General features: G+C 44.1%; 1 pseudogene; it reads left to right on the forward strand.

The window, feature by feature from the left end:
- Positions 1-831: 831 nt before the first annotated feature.
- Positions 832-19,492, forward strand: LOC138090258 (dehydrodolichyl diphosphate synthase complex subunit NUS1 pseudogene; annotated as a pseudogene).
- Positions 19,493-19,701: the final 209 nt, after the last annotated feature.

Genomic DNA, 19,701 nt, shown 5'->3' on the forward strand with positions numbered 1-19,701 from the left:
TTCAACCTTAGCCCTTAGACACAAAGGGAAGGCCATTCTCCAGGAAACCCGCGGGACGTAATTAATAACCCCTCAAGAGACTACAGTTTCCGCGAGTGGGAATAGAGGACACAATGAGTACGGCGCAACTGAGGTGCTCAAACGCACTTCACATCAAAGACGCTACCACAAGCTGCGCGGAAAAAGCCGGGCCAAGACAACACAGTGCGCAGGCGCGCGAAACCGCGACTCCAGACCTTTGGGCCTGCCCCTCCCCCCACTTCTCTCAAAGGCCAGAGGAGTTGGCTCAACGCGCTTGCGCAACGACGCACCGTTGGGGCAGGGGAGAAAACCTGTTCCCTTCATTATGAAAGAACCGTCCCGCCTCGCACGGGGAGCGCGCGCGCGCACACGTACCACTCTCACACTCATACACGCGTGCACTGAGCTTGCCGCCCAGTGCGTTGCGCATGCTCCGGGAGGGAGGTGATTTCGGAGCCTGCGGGTTTTTGCTGTTTCCCTGAGAAGTTTCTGGAAAGATGCACTTCAAAGGAAGCTGGGGGATGGGGAGCGCAGGGAAGCGAGCGTTCGAGAGACGGAAAAAACGAAAAACCCAAAGTACACCGATACCGCCCTGCCTCCATCTATCAAGCCACGACCAAAGAAAAGCCCAAGCCCACCGAGACCCTCACGCCAGGGGAAAAAGTATGGGGACCACAGCAGCTGCTCCTTCCTCTTCCCGTGCCCAGCCCCCAGGCCCCTCAACACAGGGAGAAGGGAGAGGGCAGAGGGGAATGTGGTGAAAAGCCTAAAACGCTCACTGGATGTTTGCGTGGCGGAGCCAAAGCCGACATGGGGCTCTGGAGATGCCCGCGCGCTACGAGCCACCGGCGGCTGTTTGCTGCGCGCTGGGGTGTGGACGCTTCGTTGGGATTCGACGTGGCTGGCGAAGGACTGGTCTGCGGCTCTGCCCCCCATTTCCTTAATTTCCCCGAATTTGGAGGCCTCTTTGATCCCCCTTTCCTGTCTTTGGCAACCTGAAGCTAATGCTGCGAGTGTGGAGACCCCAGGAATGAGGTGCTCCCGCCGCCCCGCTCCCAGCTTAATGGGCGTCCTGGGAGGGCAAGGGTAGCCCTGCAGGTGTGCAACGCTCAGTTCTTTTCAGTTTGTACCCCCTTCAGTAAGAGCCTCCTGAAGAGGGGGCCGTTTGGAAAAACAAAGGCGACGCGTCGTTTGGACTTGAGAGGCGGCGTGGGAAGGCCGGCGGGGGTCTCCATGCGGCCACGGAGGCGCGCCAGTGCCTGAGGAGAGCCGGGCGGACTGCTATGAAGAGGAAGCTCGAGCTGGCATCGCTGCGCTGGGGGGAGGGGTCCGCTGCGCCTTTTATTCGCCAGCGCCAGCTCGGGGCCTGGCCTGGCTGCCATTTTGTGGTTCGGCCGCCATTTCGCGCAGCCGCGGGTGCAGGGCTGTGGGGGGCGGGGCCGGCGACCGCGCGCCGGGCTGCTCCTGGGAGCGAAGGCGGGCGGGTCGCCTTTGTTCTTCGCCTACGTTCTTCTGGCTGGGCTCAGGCTCTGTCGCAACCCGCCCCGGACACGCGCCGGGTGAGCACGCGGCGTGTGAACCTCTGAAAAGCATCGAGAGGCGTACACTGAGTCCTAAGTGCTTCCTGCCCTCTAAACCCTTGAAAAGTGGGATCTCTCACCCCAGCACTTGCTATGTGAAAAGGATCAGTTTTACGAGGCAGTGCTCAGAACTGGAGCGTGGGAAGCTGTCATTTCACCTTGAGAGTAAAGGCGCTTTCTGCAGCTTTGTGCTGCTAGGAGCACTAAGCCTGCTGGAATGCAATGCCTTGAACCGCAGTGGCGTTCAGCAGATGGAAATTAAACTGCGGAGCTGGGAGACCCAACAAAGGTGCTAAACGACAGGGTAACAAAAAGGTCGGTCTCTTTAAAAAAAAAAAAGTAGTGTCTTTAGAGTGCTGTCAGCCACAGAAGCGAGACGTTGCTTTTCATTGGCTGCCTGTGAAGCACGCACTGCGCAACTATTTTCAGATCAGGTTTTATAGCCCCTTATTTATATCTGAGCTGTAAACTGAAACAATAGATTGGAATGGCTTATTTCTGTCGGTTGAGGATATAGTCCATTTAACTTTTTAAAATCCTTTATGAATACATAAATAACATTGACTCAATAAAATCTCCTTTACCTTCAAGTATGATTTCAAATTCTGAAAGAGCTGTTTCCCTGACAGCCAGGGAAATATTTAAATATTAATCTTGGCATTGTGATCTCAACTTTGCGACTCCAAAATCACCAAAGTCAGGAAATTAAAGAGTAATGCTACTAAATTTGTCTTCTCGACTTGCTTTTTGCGTGAGGTATTTCTGTTTAATTTTGTGCAATCTTCCACCCACCCCCCGCAGTAGCATGAGTTCAAAAAAAAGAACGAGTACAGTAACATGTGTTCATAATTTAGCCAGCCTTTCCGGCTAAAATTTTTTTGGTGTTACAGATATAGTAGTTTTCTTTTTTTTCCCCCCTACTACATATAATTATAGGCGGTTATCTGTTTCAGTAACCGGGGGGTTAATATATAATGATGGATGAAAATGTAAAGAATATATTTGTCGTTGAAGGAATAGATCAGTATTTGATGGCTTCCAGATGAAAGAAACATCTGAGAAGTGAGTGTTAAAGTCCAAGTTTTATTTCAGGTTCAGTACAACTAAAACCACTGCATAGAGTTTTGATTTTTTTTAATACCCAAGATTCTGTAAAGCACAATAGTGTACGTTCTTTTGATGGTGAGAGCTTATGAAATATATTTTTTATTTTATATTCGAGAATAGTTGCTTTACTAAAAATGTATTGTTTTTGAAAGCTATTACTTTTTGCCTGCACAACGAAAATTGAATAGTATAAAACTGTTAGTATTATTGGGGAATTAGAATGTGCTATCCTAGTAATGCAAACAAAATATCACACCCCTAATCAGCCAAGCAGTTGAAATTCAGAGAACGATTGAACAACCTTTCTTTCACTTTATACAGATACAGAAGTATCTGTTTAAACAATTCTAATAACCTAGAATTTTTTAAATTTATAAAACGAGTATTTACTTCCCATTTGCTATTACATTTAACACAAAAAGCACATCCTTTTTGTACAAAAAAAGTTTGCAATTCATATTTTCTTAAGCATAGGTAATATCTATATGTATTATAATATTCCAACTATTCTAGAAAAGACAAAACAAAGACAGATCAGTGGTTCCCAAAGTGGCAGTAGTGGTAAAGAATATGCCCGCCAATGCAGGAAACTTAAGATGTAGTTTCGATCTCTGATCCCTGGGTCAGGAAGATCCTGCAGAGGAGGGCCTAGAAACCCACTCCAGTATTCTTGCCTGGAAAATACCATGGACAAGAGAAACCTGGCAGGTCAAAAAGAGTTGGACATGACTGAGCATGCACGCAGGGGGGAGGGAATGAATGAATGAATTTGCAAGGAACAGGGGGCTCTTTGGGGCAGTGAAACTACTCAGTATAATACTACAGTGGTGGATACCTGTCATTATACATGTGTCTAAACCCACAGACCTTACAATACCAAGAATGAGCCCTTATGTAAACTGTGGGCGTGGGTGATGATGTGTCAATGTAACAAATATATTGCTCTGGTGTGGGCTGTTGGTAGTTGGAGAAGCTGTGTGTTGAGGGCACGGGATGTCAAGGAGCTCTGTACTTTGCAATTTTATTGTGAACCTAAAACTGCTCTAAAAAATAGTTTATCATTTAAAAAGTAAGTGGTATGTTGCACTGTTCATCTGTCCTGGCCAGTGTCATACATTTGGAAAACAGTAGAACAGAAATCCAGGAATAACACCACTCCTTCCCTTGTTGGCCTCAAAACACTTTCCAATTTATCATAGTCTCATGATCTGCCCAAGTAGTAAAAATACTTCTGTATATGTATTTTCCTGGGTCTCTTCACTTTGTCAAACCAGGCAGGATTAGTGAATTCCAGGATTACCAGTCCATTGTTCCTTTAGTTTTTCTTTTTTATTCTAAAACAGGTTCTGAATTAATTTGTACCAGTTTGTGTTCCCTGAAAGAGATTAGGTGTTAACCAAAACCATTAATTATACTCGGATCCTTAAGACAGCCAGTGTGGAATTGAGTGCTATGTTCTAGGCCCCTTGGGCTCAAGCCTTTGATTTTATTTTTTGGCATTTGACGAAGCTTGTGTGCACCTTTTCCAGACAACATACAGAAATATTAAATATCTCTATTGTTCCAGGAAAGGCCAGCTTTTCATGCCAAACTCTAGCATAGGAGCAAATTTAAAACAATAGTAACCTTTTCCTGGAAAAGATGAATAATCTTCTTTAAAGACTTAGTATTATGGGAAGTTTTTCCAAATATTTTTGGCAGTAGTTAAGCACTCCCACATGTTGTAATAGTCCTTTCCTTTCTGAGGCAAAACTCAGAAGTTCAGCACTTACGAAGTATTGGAGTTCAAAGAACAAATCCCTGCCACTAACTGTATTTTTTAGAAAAATAGAAGCCTATCTATAAAAATAAATACTCCTGAACAACCCAACATTTGTTTGTTCTGCCAGAGTTCATATGGTCATTCCTAAAACAAGATACTATCCTGACAGTTGTGCGGATTATATGAAACCCATAGGCTTATCATTTTGGCATCATAGTTTAAATGGTCCAGTTAGACAATTCATCTAAAAGATTTCTAAAAGTCAAGATCTTTATTTGTTTAACAAATAGTTTTTGAGAATCAACCTTATGCCAGATCCTATTCCAAGTGCTTAAGATACATCACTGAATAAAACAAATCATTGTTCTCTTGGAACTTACTATGGGGGAATAGAGGGAGAAGAGACAATAAATATAAAAAGGAAATTAAATAATAGGAACAGTAAGATGATGAAATATAGGCCTCAAGAAAATACTGAAGACTTGAAGGAGCTAAGGGAGCAAACTATGTGGATATTTAGGCAAGAGTTTCCAGGGAGTGGAAACAGCAAGTCCAAAGGCACTCAAGTAGAAGCATGATGGCACCTGAAGAGGAGCACAGGAAACCATTGTGGCTGAAACAAAGTGAGCAAGGCAGAGAGTATAGAAAATGATGGATGTCAGAGAGGTAAGGGGAGTGAGAGGCACATCTGTAGAACCTGGTGGGCCAGAGTGGGAAGTCTTTGGCTTTTAATTGGTGTGGAGCTGTTGCATGATATGACTGAGGTTTTGAGAAGTACTGAGAATAAAAGATCAAGGATAGAAGCAGAAGTCTAGAAAGGGGCTCTTTCAGTAATCCAAATGAAACATGAGAACGTCAATGATTAAGGGATCCTGGATAGATTTTTTTGAAGGCAAATCCAAGAGGACTTTTTGATGGGTTGAATATATAGTTAATAGAAGAGGGAGTCAAGGGTGAGCCTGAGGTTTTTAACCTGAGCAACTAGAAAGACTGCGTTGCGATCATCTGAAATAGCACTATTTTCCAGGGGAGTAGTAAGAGTTCAGTGTGGAACATGTTCAACTTGAAATTTAAATGGAGACATTAGGTAGGCTGTTGGATATCTCTAGTTCAGGAGGAAGTTCTGAAGATATTATATAAAATGCATAATCTGTGTCTGTGTATTTGGGAGTTGTCAGCATATAAATGGCATTTAAAGCCTGAAACTTAATGACATCTCCAAGGGAATAAGTGTAGCTACAGAGGGAAAGAGAACCAGGAAAGCCCTGAGACATTTCTCTCTTAAGAGGTCTCAGAAGAAAAGAACTTGCAGAGCAACTGTGTAGGAACAAACCAGTTAGGCAGGAGGAAAACCAAGAGATGAATAGTGTCCCGGAAGTTAGGTTAAGAAAATATCTGAAGGAGGAGGAAGTGATCAACTGTGGAATGCTGCTGAGAGGTTAAGGTGAGGCCTGAGAATTGACCCTTGGAACAACATGGAGGTGATCTTGGCAAGAGAGGTTTTGGTGGAGCAGAGGGGTCAAAAGCATGACTGGACTGGGTTGCAGGAAAAAAAAAATTAGTATATGAAGTCTGACCTTTGGAAAAGTACTACAGTGGAGAGTACTACAGTGGAGTGGATTTGGAGAGAGTTGCTAGGGACTATGATGGTACAAAGTACTGTTAACTTCAAAGGTTCCTGGATCAGTGCAAGAATCAGAAACTCAAAACCTTTAGGCTTCAGGAAGAATTGTTACACTCCCAAGATGTGGTCTGCTGCTAGCCTCATATCTGTTCCATAATAATCTGAGTAATACACAATTTCTTTGGGAAAGAATACTATCCTACAAAATCTGAAAATAGAACTTGGAATTTGGTCATTACTTAGAAGAATTTGGTTAGTAGGACAAAGACCAGCAGAGATTTTCCTTGCGTTTATATAAGCACTGATGCTCACCAGTGGTCTGAGGCAATTCAGCCAGCCACACAGTGCTTAGAAACGCAACAAGGCAGACTTTACCCTGGTTTCTCAAGTGTGCACTTCAATAATTACCGATGACTTTGCAGCTTTTGTAGGATTTCCTGTAAAAGTATTAGAACAATGATGACAAACTGACTCCATCACAAGACTGGTAATACCCTAGAAATTAAGTGCCCAGAAATTTCCTTTTTTTGGGTTGCACTGGCTCTTCTTTGCTGCACCAGGGGTTTCTCTAGCTGTGGTGAGAGAGAGCCACTCTTCGTTGCAGTGCATGGGCTTCTTATTGCAGTGGCTTCTCTTGTTGCAGAGTTCAGGTTCTGAAGTGGGAAGCCTTCAGTAGTTGTGGCGCACAGGCATTCGTTGTTCTGCAGCATGTGGAATCCACCTGGATCAGGGATGGAACACATGTCCCCTGCAGTTGCAGGTGAATTCCCATCCACTGTAAAAGTCCCAGAAGTTTCCTTTTAGTAAGTTTTCTCCACCTGTCATATTGGAGCGTGCTCTAGTTCCCCAATGAACAACAGTTATCTAGTTTTGCTATGCGCTTTATTTGAAAATGTGTTTATTATCCTGGGCTCAAGCTCCACCTTTAAAATCCTGTGTACTGATAAATACTGATATTAACATTTTTTTACCTTCAGGTGTATTATCTTATTCCTAGTGTATTGTATTATTGTATTATTCTTATTGGAACATGTGATAAAACATAGCTATAAATTACTATGTATATTTTATCCTGGAACATTTATGCCTAGTAATTGTTGAAACAGTTTCTACTTTGAAATATCAATTTGGTTGAAGCTTAGTATATTATGTAGTTTAGTTTATATTTTCTAGTTACTCCCTTATATTAGCACAGACTATACTTCCATCAGTTCACACTGGTTTGTACTGGTAAGTGATTCACTTAGGGGCTGAGGAAGACTGTCTCCCTAGAATGGAATATCAGAATTCCAGGGATTCTGATATATCTGCTTTGTGAGACTTTTCTCATACCTTCTGAGAATCACTGACATGACACTGAAAATATAACTGAGAACAAAAGAGCACTTCCTTAACAAATCAGTTAAGGTATATTTCTGACGGTATGAGTGCCTCAATTGCTGGTGTGGAGGATAGGCCATGAAAATTCTATTTCCTTGAAAGGTCCAAGAATACTATTTTTTTAAGTGGAAGGAAAGTGAAAGTCGACACTTTGCGACCCCATGGACTGTACAGTCCATGGAGTTCTCAAGCCCAGAATACTGGAGTGGGGTAGCTGTTCCCTTCTCCAGGGGATCGTCCAATCCAGGGATCGAACCCAGGTCTCACCACACTGGAGGCAGATTCTTTACCAGCTGAGCCACCAGAGAACCCCCTGCTTAAAGGAAAAAATATATATATCTCATTTGTTTTTTTAAAAAAATATTTGTTTTTTTTTATTTATTTGGGTGCATTGGGTCTTAGTCATGACATGTGAGATCTAGTTCCCTGACCAGGAATTGAACCTCCGGCCCCCTGCATTCAGAGCTTGGAATCTTAGCCACTGGACCACCAGGGAAGTCCCTATATCTCATCTCTTTGAAAAAGCGTGAGTGATTTAGTCACTAAGTCATGTCTAACTCTTGCGACCCCATGGACTGTAGCCTGCCAGGCTCCTCTGTTCATGGGATTATCCAGGCAAGAATACTGGAGTGGGTTGCCATTTCCTTCTCCAGGGGAACTTCCTGACTCAGATCAAACCCAGGTCTCCTGCATTGCTGGCAGATTCTTCACCAATTGAGCTACGAGGGAAAACTTAGCATCCATTATATTGGAGAAACTGAAACTATTGGTGCAAATATCATGCTGGATATTTCTAACCATTGGGTATAGTTCTGCCTTTTGCAGAAATATAAAACCAGTTTTTGTGTGTGTGTGACAAGGCATCTGAATACTTGAACTTATTTAACTTCGTGTGAAACATTCCTAGTTCATTTATTCTGCATCTGTTCAATAAATACTTATTTGACTTACAACTTAGAGAATAGGAGTTTGCTGCAAAAGGAAAGAAGAAAAATGGAGTGGTCACTGGTAAGGGGTGAGTGGCTGGGGGAAGTGGGATTGAGAGAAGTTTGTTTTTAAGGCAGAAGAAATTACAATACTTTTTTATTTTTTTTGAAACAACACTGTATTTTATCTTTTTTTTTTTTGATACATTAGAGAATGGCAGTGTGTGGGAGAGAGTTGACTGGATACATGTCCTTAAGTAGAAGAGAGGAATTGCCTCTGTGAAGGAATTGACTGTAGATGGGAGTATAAAAGAATTGATCTAGTGAAAGACCAGAGGCTGGAATGTATGGGAGCAGATACTGGCGAGCAGATGTGGTTGAGCAAATCTATACAAGAAATGCCACTACAGTACTAAGAGACAGTGTCCAGTAAGTTATCTGTGCTTCATTTTTCCAGCTGAAGATGGAAATGATGATACAGTACATCCATCCAAAGGTTTTGGATTTACTTTCTATAGTCTTAGGCAAATCACAAACATTTTTGGCAGGCTCTTCATGTGTTTTATTTTCCACTGAATGGTCATTGTCTAAAAGTGTCTGGCAAACAGTAGCCATTCAATAAATATTCATTGAATTAATTTTTGGAAATTAAGCTGTTAAATAACTATACTATGCATGCCATACCCACCCACAGTGTTGTTTTGAAGACCCAATGAAAGGAGAGAATGGATGTGAAAGTGCTTTGTAATCTGAGAAATGCTATTAAAATCTAAGATATTATGCTAGGGAGACTTAGAGTAAAGTCCACTGAGTTTTTGACTTCTTAAATGAGAAATACAATATAAATAGGAAACAGAGTCACAGTTAAGTTGGATTTTTTCCCCCTCTTTGAGGACTGTACCAGTACCTAAAGATTCTGCCAACTGGTTTGAAATTAAAAAATGGAATACAACATTACACGAAATAGGATTTGATCCTCTAAACCATGTAACATTACAGAACTGACAAAAACACACAAAAGCCAGAAAACCAAAGCCATCTAAGTCAATTAGCTTTATGTGAATGTCGTAAAGTAAGTTCCACGTTATATTTACAGTACTGGGCACTTGAGTGGTATAATACCTCTGTTTTTCTTTTCCTTCTTCCTGTCTTTATTTTATTTCCTGGTAGTTTATAATTTCCAAAGTAAATACAGTATTGGAGTTGTGGATTTGCTTTTCTTAGTGACAGAATAAAGATTTAAACTTAATGATATTTCTGCTGAGGATTTCTTAACGTACCCTAAGTCACCAGATTATTTTCATGGTAAGTCTGTAAAGTCTTCCCACATGTTATAGGATTGATCTGGACCAAAATTCTAACTGGAAAAAATAAGAACAACAACAAAATCCCATTCAGTGCAGTTCCATCCATATTTTTATCATTCCAGGGACTAAAAATATACTTAATTGCTAGAGTTTGAAAGCAATTTCCTATATGCTAAAGTTTTATTCCTCGGAGATGCCCTAATCTTTGTTCCTGATGGAATACCTGCAGGAGAGTGAATCAGTTCATGCCATCGTTTTCAATTTTTTATCATCACTGGTGATTAGATATTACATAATTAACAAAGGTCATACAAGAGGATTCAGTGGAGCACTTTGGATTAAATTTAGGAATTAGACATTAGGAACTCACTGGGATTCCCAGTAGTGTTTTAAAGTATCGCAGTATGGGGATGCTTAATTAGACTACTAGCTTAGTTCCTGCTGTTACCCAGGCTTTTGCGATTACTTAGAAAAAGTGCTCAGATCTCCGAAAATCACAGAAGTCAAGCTCAGGCAGAGAAAAATATTTGCTGAGTAGTACAACTCAGTCCCCTTCCTTGTAAAGACGGAAGTGCCATCTGTGTCTTCCTAATTAGCCCCACCAGATTTCTTCCAGGCGTGATTATGTGTCATGAAGCTAACCATTCTGCCTCTGAGGATTTATGCATTCTTGGGGAAATTTCTCTAGACCATCTGATGTGATAGTCTGCCTAGACAGGTTTCATGTGGCCCAGTTCTGAGTCACGTTGAAGGACTATGCCACCTGGCCTTAACCTACTTTTTCCCTCTGCCTCCTCAGTAAACAACAGCAGTGACACCCACGGAAATGTATCTGCCCTCACAGTCACACCAGTCCATCTTGCATCTTCCACAGGGCACCTTTTAATCTGTAGGGTTTTATAGCCCTCTGCAAATATTAATTATACTTACTAAATACCTCATACTAGGCTGCAAACCTCACTAGCCACATGTTATGATTAGACCTCACCAAAATGAAGAGATGGAAGCTCTTCTTCAGCCCCTTCAAAACAAGTACAAATCTGGGTCAGAAGCACCACTCACCTACTTAAACCGTCCCTAAGGCTCCAGGAGGACTAATTTCCTCTCCATGTTTCCTCAATACTCAGAAAGTAGAACTGGGTTTTTTTGTTTTTGTTTTTTTTTTAATGTGTGGGTGGCAGATTCTTTACTGTCTGAGCCACCAGATAGTAAAGAATCTGCCTGCAACGTGGGAGACCTGGGTTTGATCCCTGTGTTGGGAAGATCCCCTCTTGGAGGAGGACATGGCAACCCACTCTACTATTCCTCTTATTCTTCTCTCAATACTCAGAAAGCTTTTTTTTTTTTTTTTTAACGTGTGGGTGCTTTTCTCTGAAATCCCTGCTTTGGTTTTGCTACCAATTTGCCTTCCTTCAATTCTAGCTAGATGTGGATATTTTCTGAGCTTGAACTCACCTTTGGCAATTTGTCCAAAAAAAAATTTTTTTTAATATCTTACACTGTGCTTTATTGACTATGCCAAAGCCTTTGACTGTGTGGATCACAATAAACTGTGGAAAATTCTGAGAGAGATGAGAATACCAGACCACCTGACCTGCCTCTTGAGAAATTTGTATGCAGGTCAGGAAGCAACAGTTAGAACTGGACATGGAACAACAGACTGGTTCCAAATAGGAAAAGGAGTATGTCAAGGCTGTATATTGTCACCCTGCTTATTTAACTTATGTGCAGAATACATCATGAGAAATGCTGGACTGGAACCACCCTTATGGCAGAAAGTGAAGAGGAACTAAAAAGCCTCTTGATGGAAGTGAAAGGAGAGAGTGAAAAAGTTGGCTTAAAGCTCAACATTCAGAAAATGAAGATCATGGCATCCGGTCCCATCACTTCATGGGAAATAGATGGGAAAACAGTGGAAACAGTGTCAGATTTTATTTTGGGGGGGCTCCAAAATCACTGCAGATGGTGACTGCAGCCATGAAATTAAAAGACGCTTACTCCTTGGAAGAAAAGTTATGACCAACCTAGATAGCATATTCAAAAGCAGAGACATTACTTTGTCAACTAAGGTCCGTCTAGTCAAGGCTATGGTTTTTCCCATAGTCATGTATGGATGTGAGAGTTGGACTGTGAAGAAGGCTGAGCGCCGAAGAATTGATGCTTTTGAACTGTGCTGTTGGAGAAGACTCTTGAGAGTCCCTTGGACTGCAAGGAGATCCAACCAGTCCATTCTGAAGGAGATCAGCCCTGGGATTTCTTTGGAAGGAATGATGCTAAACCTGAAACTCCAGTACTTTGGCCACCTCATGCGAAGAGTTGACTCATTGGAAAAGACTCTGATGCTGGGAGGGATTGGGGGCAGGAGGAGAAGGGGACGACCCAGGATGAGATGGCTGGATGGCATCACGGACTCGATGGATGTGAGTCTGAGTGAACTCCGGGAGATGGTGATGGACAGGGAGGCCTGGCGTGCTGCGATTCATGGGGTCGCAAAGAGTCGGACACGACTGAGCGACTGAACTGAACTGAACACTGTACTAGTATGTATGCATGTCACCATCAAAAGCAACTTGGGACCTTTCTGACCTGCTTTTTTTCTTTCTCTCTCTCTCTTTTTTCTAAAGACACAACTGTACTCTATTTTGGTCATTTCTTGGAAAGGTTGCTCTCTGGAGTCACGTTAGCCAGTGCTGCCCTCTCAAGGTTACAACGCAGTGTGCTCAGTCACTCAGTCATGTCCGACTCTGAAACACCATGGACTGTAGCCCGCCAGGCTCCTCTGCCCATGGGATTTCCCAGGCAAGAAAACTGGAGTGGGTTACCATTTCCTTCTCCAGGGGATCTTCCTTACTCAGGGATCAGACCAGAGTCTCTTGCATTGCAGGCAGATTCTTTACTACTGCACCACAGATGCAGTGGCCCCTACTAAAACCTAGGTTAGGCTTGCAGGTGAGGAGCAGACAGGCACATAAAAGGACCAAGCAGTCATTGTCCTGATAAATTGAGAAGCTTTCAGGCACTGTCTTTTATGTGATGGTATAGTGAAAAGAACACTAACCACTGAGGTCTCATTTCAACCTCTGGCTGATGGTGTGCCCTCAGGCCTATCACGTCTTTTGTGCCTCAGTTCCCTACCAATAGAATGGGAATGGTTGCTCTAGTGCAGGGGATCAGCCAACGTCTTCTGTGAAAGGCCAGTCAATACTACTTTGAGCTTGGTAGGTCATTTTATCATTGTGACAACTCTGTTGTTGTAGCTCAAAAGCAACCATGGACAAAATGTACACAAGTGAGGGTGGAGGTGTTCTGAAAAACCTTTATAATGGACACTGACTTTTGAATTTCATATAATATTTACATGTCATGAAACATTATTCTTTTTTCAATTTTTTTGAACCATTTAAAAATGTTCAGTCACTCAGTTGTGTCTGACTCTTTGAGACCCCATGGATTGATGCCAGGCTTCCCTGTCCATCACCAACTCCCGGAGCTCACTCAAACTCGTGTCCATCAAGTCAGTGATGCCATCCAACCATCTCATCCTCTGTTGTCCCCTTCTCCCACCTTCAATCTTTCCCAGCATCAGGGTCTTTTCCAATGAATCAGTTCTTCGCATCAGGTGGCCAAAGGATTGGAGTTTCAGCTTCGGCATCAGTCCTTCCAATGAATATTCAGGACTGATTTCCTTTAGGATTGACTGCCCAAGGCCTCCTTGCTGCCCAAGGGACTTTCAAGAATCTTCTCCAACACCACAGTTCAAAAGCATCAATTTTTCAACACTCAGCTTTCTTTATAGTCCAACTCTCACATCCATACATGACTACTGCAAAAACCATAGCTTTGACTAGATGGACCTTTGTTGGCAAAGTAATGTTTCTGCTTTTTAATATGCTGTCTAGGTTGGTCATAACTTTTCTTCCAAGGGGCAAGCGTCTTTTAATTCCATGGTTGCAGTCACCACCTGCAGTGATTTGAGAGCCCAAAAGAGTAAAGTCTGTCACTATTTAAAAAACACAGAAATAATTTTTAGCTTTCAAGATGCAGAAAAAAAAAAAAAAAAAAAAACAGGCAGTGAGCAGATATGACCCAGGGCTGAAACTTGTCAACTTTTGGACTAGATCATCTCAGAGAGCCCTTCCAATGTAATCTTTTACAATTTAAAAAGTTGAGTAAACTGTAGTTCGTTTTCATTTTTTTTTCTTGAAGGATGACCCAGGACATGCTTGTTTTGTGTGATATGAGGGACATAAGAAGATATTTTGTCCCCAAGAAGATGCCTGCCAACTTCACAGTGCTGTGCTGTGCTAAGCTGCTTCAGTCGTGTCTGATTCTTTGCGATCCCATGGACTCTAGCCTACCAGGCTTCTCCATCCATGGGATTCTCCAGGCAAAAGTACTGGAGTAGGTTGGGGTCAGCCTCAAATACTAGCATTTCTACTTCTAGAACTGCACTGACCAAGACTGTCCAAGCTACAAGTCAAATTGAGTACTTGAAATGTGGCTAGTTCAAATTAAGATGTTTTATTAGCATAATACACTTACCAGATTCTGAAGACTTAGAATTTAAACTATCTCATTAGTATTATATATTGTGATTATGAGTTTTTAAAATATTTTTGATATATTGAATTAAATATATTAATTTACTCTATACCTTTTTATTTATAAAATGTAGCTTCTAGAAGATTTAACAAATTATATCTCTACCAAACCACACTGTTCTAGAAAGTTACCAGATTCATGGATTTGATTTGGTGGCACTAGTGGTAAAGATCCAAGTGGAAGATCCAAGGGATCTTCCCACCCCAGGGATCAAACCCAGGTCTCCCGCACTGCAGGCAGACACTTTACCATCTGAGGCACCAGGGAAGCCCTAGTGGTAAAGAACCTGTCTGCCAATGCAGGAGACATAAGAGACATAAGAGAGACAGATAGATTTTATTCCTGGATTGGGAAGATCCCCTGGAGAAGGAAATGGCAACCCACTCCAGTATTTGTGCCTGAAGAATCCCACGGACAGAGGAGCCTGGCGGGTTACAGTCCATGGGGTCGCAAAGAGTCACACACGACTTAAATGACTGAGCACACATTCAAATGCAATATTCTTGCATTTGCAATAATACATTTAACTTTATCATCATTGTGTGTGTCTAGAAATGGAAACTGGGGGGTTGAGATATGACGAAGTTTCTCCACACACATCAGCTTTTTAAAGTCCTGACTCTAGGAGAAGGAAATGGCAACCCACTCCAGTATTCTTGCCTGGGAAATCCCATGGGCAGAGTACCCTGCTAGGTTATTTATAGTCCATGGGGTTGCAAACAGTCAAATCTGACTTGTCGACTAAAGAACAACAACAATGAACAATAGTATGATCAAACAAATGTCACGATGTTTTTGTTAGGTGGCACTTGTGGTAAAGTACCTGATTGCCAATGCAGAAGACTCAAGAGATGCCAGCTTGATCCCTGTGTCAGGAAGATCCCCTGGAGGAGGGCAAAGCCTGGAGAATTCTTGCCTGGAGAAATTCCATGGACAGAGGAACCTGGTGGGCTACAGTCCATAGGGTGGCAAAGAGTCAGACATGACTGAGTGACTTAATATGCATGCAGAGCTGTTTATAGATTTCACTTTGCAACCTTGATAAATGCAGTGAATGTTACTTAAAGTTTCCAAAGAGATTCAGGCTCTCAAGAGAGTAGAGTTGCTGAAATAAAGTCTATATTCCTGTGTAAAAAAAAAAAAAAAAAAAAAAAAAGTCCTGACTCTAACATTAGTCTTGAAATTCACATGACAATCTTCTTTAAGGAACAAGTACTCATCTGAGGGCTTCCCTAGTGGCTCAGAGGTTAAAGCGTCTGCCTGCAATGTGGGAGACCTGGGTTCGATCCCTGGGTCAGGAAGATCCCCTGGAGAAGGAAATGGCAACCCACTCTAGTATTATTGCCTGGAGAATCCCATGGACGGAGGAGCCTGGTGGGCTACAGTCCACAGGGTTGCAAAGAGTCTGAGCGACTTCACTCATCTGAGGTTTCCTAGGTGGCGCTAGTGGTAAAGAACCTGCCTGCCAATGCAGGAGAGAGACATAGGTTTGATCCCTGGGTTGGGAAGATCCCCTGGAGGAGGGCATGTCAACCCACCCCAGTATTCTTGCCTGGAGAGTCCCCTGCACAGAGGAGCCTGGAGGGCTATAGTGCATGGGGTCACAAAGAGTCACAACTAAAGCAACCCAGCAGGCACACACTTATCTGGAGGTCAGGATAAGTGGGTCTCACCATTGCCTGTACCTCACTAAATAAATGGTAAGGCATTTCACTAAGATTGCTCAGCTACAATATGAGGATAAAAATGATCCTGCGTACCTCACAGAGCAAAGAGTGTGTGTGAGTTTGTGAGCTCTACAATGTCCCAACACTGTTCAGAAAGCAATTAGCAATGACAAGTAGCCGCCTCTAGCTTCCCACTAGCAGGCTGTACTCTTGCTGCAATGGCAGTGTCGCTGCTGCTGCTCTAAAATCTCCGCACCCTGATTGGCAGTTACAGAGCAAGGACCCACCCTTTCCTCAGTGAGCTAATCCAAGCCTTCCAGCTTTAGTCATCCCAAGTCACATTTGCTGACTTATTAAACCAGACCTGTCAGTTCCAACCCCTGGAGGAGGGAATGGCAACCCACTCCAGTATTCTTGCCTGGAGAATCCCATGGACAGAGGAGCCTGGCAGGCCACAGTCCATGGGGTTACAAGAGAATCAGACATGACTTAGGTACTAAACAACAATTTCAAGGATTCCTAGAGGAGTTAAACCCACAGGCCTCCCCCAGTTGAAAAACAGTCACCATTCCTTGCAGTGGTAGGCTTTCCTGGTGGCTCAGATGGTAAAGACTTTGCCTGGCATGCAGGAGACCTGGGTTCGATCCCTGGGTCGGGAAGATCCTTGGGAGAAGGGAATGGCAACCCATTCCAGTGTTCTTGGGTGGAGAATCCTATGGACAGAAGAGCCTGGCAGACTACAGTCCATGGGATCACAAATAATCGGACACAACTAAGCAACTAACATACTTGCAATGGTAATTAAATAGGCAATGCTCATTCCTGCTCAGGACTTTTTCCTTACTGTCTCTTCACCTTTTTTCTTTTTGGCCCTGCAGGGATCTTAGTTCCCAGACCAGTAATGGAATACATGCCTGATGCAGTGGAAGCACAGAGCCCTAACCACTGGAAAAAGCAAGTGTTAATTGCTCAGTCGTGTCCAACTCTTTGTGACTCCTTGGACTGTAGCCCGCCAGGCTCTTCTGTCCATGGGATTCTCCAGGCAAGAATACTGGATCAGGTTGCCATTCCCTTCTCCAGGGGAATCTTCCTGACTCAGGAATCCAACCCAGGTCTCCTGCATTGCAGGCAGATTCTTTACCACCTGAGCCACCAGGGAAGCCCATTGGACTGACAGGGAAGTCTCTACATGTTCTTCACGTCTATCTCCCTGATTAGATTGTATGCTTCACAAGGGCAGGAGCTCTTCTCCATCGAAATTTACGGTTGGAAGAGATCTTAGTACTGATCTGCTCCAGCCTCTCACCTCATATCTGAATCCCCTTTATGACATCTCTGGCAACTTCTGCCTAGGTCTCTCTCTCTTTTTAAATTAATTTTTGGCTGCCCTGAGTCTTCGTTGCTGTGTGCAGGCTTTCTCTACTTGAGGCGAGCAGGCGCTACTCTTCCTTGTGGTGCTCAGGCTTCTCATTGCGGTGGCTTCTCCTGTTGTGGCGCACAGACCCTAGAGCACTCGGGCCTCAGGAGTTACAGTATGTGGGCTCGGTAGTTGTGGCGCAGGGGCTTAGTTGCTCCACGGCACATGGAATCTTCCCAGACCAGGGATCCAACCTGCGTCCTCTGCATTGACAGGCGGATTCTTATCCACTGTGCCACCAGGGAAAGTCCCCTGATTAGGTCTCTTGAAGATTTCCAGTTCCAGTTTCTCTTCTTATCTAAGGAAGTCTGGCTCAGTGTAGGAATATAAGAAGATGCTACATACAAAGTTGCTGAATTCATGCTACTTCTCCCTTAAGACTGAGTCAGTCGTTGGCTGAGTGTGGGATGCAAAAGAGGGAGAACACTGAGGAATGAACAACTTTTTGGCTAAAAATGTCGAAGAATGTTTCTAGCAAGCTTTTGCCCAGGCTGTAATCATGAGTGTGATTCAGCTCTTGCCTAATGTTATTAAGGGAAGTGAATTACAAAACTTATACCCCCAAATCTTTTTTTTTTCTTGTTTCGTAAAGACTAGAGCGAGTAATTATTTGCGATGACATCCATCCAGAGGGCTAGGTGGACATCTTACCCATATAGCTAACATCTGGAAGGAGCTTTGCAGCTTACAAAGCCCTTTCCAATACTTCACTCATTAAAACTGTTTGGCGGAGGCAGCATTATCTTGTTAGTAACTTTATAAAGGAGGGACTTCCCTGCGGTCCAGTGGTTAAGACTCCGTGCTGCAGGAATCTGCAGGGGTTCTATCCTTAGTCGGGGAACTAAGATCCCACATGCCGCCTGGCGTGGCCAAAAGAAAAAGAAAGTCCCAGAGAATCTGGGAGTTCTAAGTATAAAGAAGGAAACTGGGACTCAAATTAACTCCCTAGAGCGGCACAACCGGTGTGCAAACTCAGGTCTGCAGACCTAGGTCTGCACGGTTCAATCACTCTGATGATGGAAGGAGATGGCGGGGATGGGGGTGGGGGAGTTGTGAGTGGCGGGGCGAGGTGAGGTACTGACAGCAGAAAGAGGTTAGGGTGCGTGGAAAGTGTAAAGAACGGGTTTGGGGGCAGGGGGCGGGGAACGCTGGGCGACTGCTGGATAGGAAGCTGGCTTGCCGCGGGGGTGGGAGCCGGCGGACGCCCGGGAGCCACGAGAGCATGATCGGGCTGTAAGGAGCTGCTGCTGTGGGTGGCAGCACGCCCGGTTTGGCTTGCACCTCATCTCAAGCTCAGCTCCCGGCTCCGCTTGCGGTTCGGCACCTAGAACTGGATCAGGCGGAGCCGCTGCCTCGCCGCCTCCGCCGAGGTCCTAGCGCCGCTGAGCTCCCAGCTCCGCCAGCTCTGCCAGCTCCGCCAGCTCCCGGCTGCCGGCAGCAACCGCCGTGACCACCGGCCTCCGCTCAGGGGACCGGCCCGGCCGGCCCACCTGCGGCTGCCGTAGCGCGCGGACGGCCGTTCCCTAGAGAAGCTGCGTGTACGTGAGCCTGGTGATCACCGAGGAGGAGCAGGAGCCCAGCTTCTCCGACACCGCAAGCTTGGTGGTGCGGTCTGCCGCGCGCACCTCTTGCATCAGCGTCTGCGACCACCAGGGGATTGCCAAAAGAAATAATTCCAGGCTGATGTATGAAGTTTTAAAGCAACATCAGGAACACCTGGACTGACTTAGATAGTTCCAAATACTTAGCAGAATTTGCAAAGTCATGACAAAGATTGCCATTCGGCAGCGAAAGTGCTGTCCCCAGAAGGTGGAAAAGCAGATACTATGAGAGCTGCTCAAGACTGGCCAGTTAGTAGTTCAGCAGCAAAAGAAACCCACAGATATGGATGCAGATATGTTAGACCATTTCGTTTGAATGATGTCCCTGATCCTGACTTAGTGTTGAAGTTTGGTCTGAGGACAGCACACTAGGCTTTCTGCCCTAGCATATCAGGGTGATGGAGCTTGTCTCTGCCTTCCCACCTAAACATCAGTTATGAGGACTTTTTCTCTGCCCTCTGTCAATATGCTGCCTGTGAACAGCGTCTGGGAAAGTAGTGATCCTTGGTTGTGTAATTTGATTTTTCAGGCTTTCAGAGAAAAGGACTCAGGTGACTTTGATGTGGACAAAGCACCTTTGAAACTCTGCACACACCAAGTTTCTTATCTTCATAATAAATCAACAAACACACACACAAAAATAGTGTCTCACGTGAAAGTAAGAGCACATGTGAGTGAGTACCCAGGATGTGTGCATGCATGCTGTA

This window comes from Capricornis sumatraensis, chromosome 14 (assembly GCF_032405125.1).
Source record: "Capricornis sumatraensis isolate serow.1 chromosome 14, serow.2, whole genome shotgun sequence".
NCBI lineage: Eukaryota > Metazoa > Chordata > Mammalia > Artiodactyla > Bovidae > Capricornis > Capricornis sumatraensis.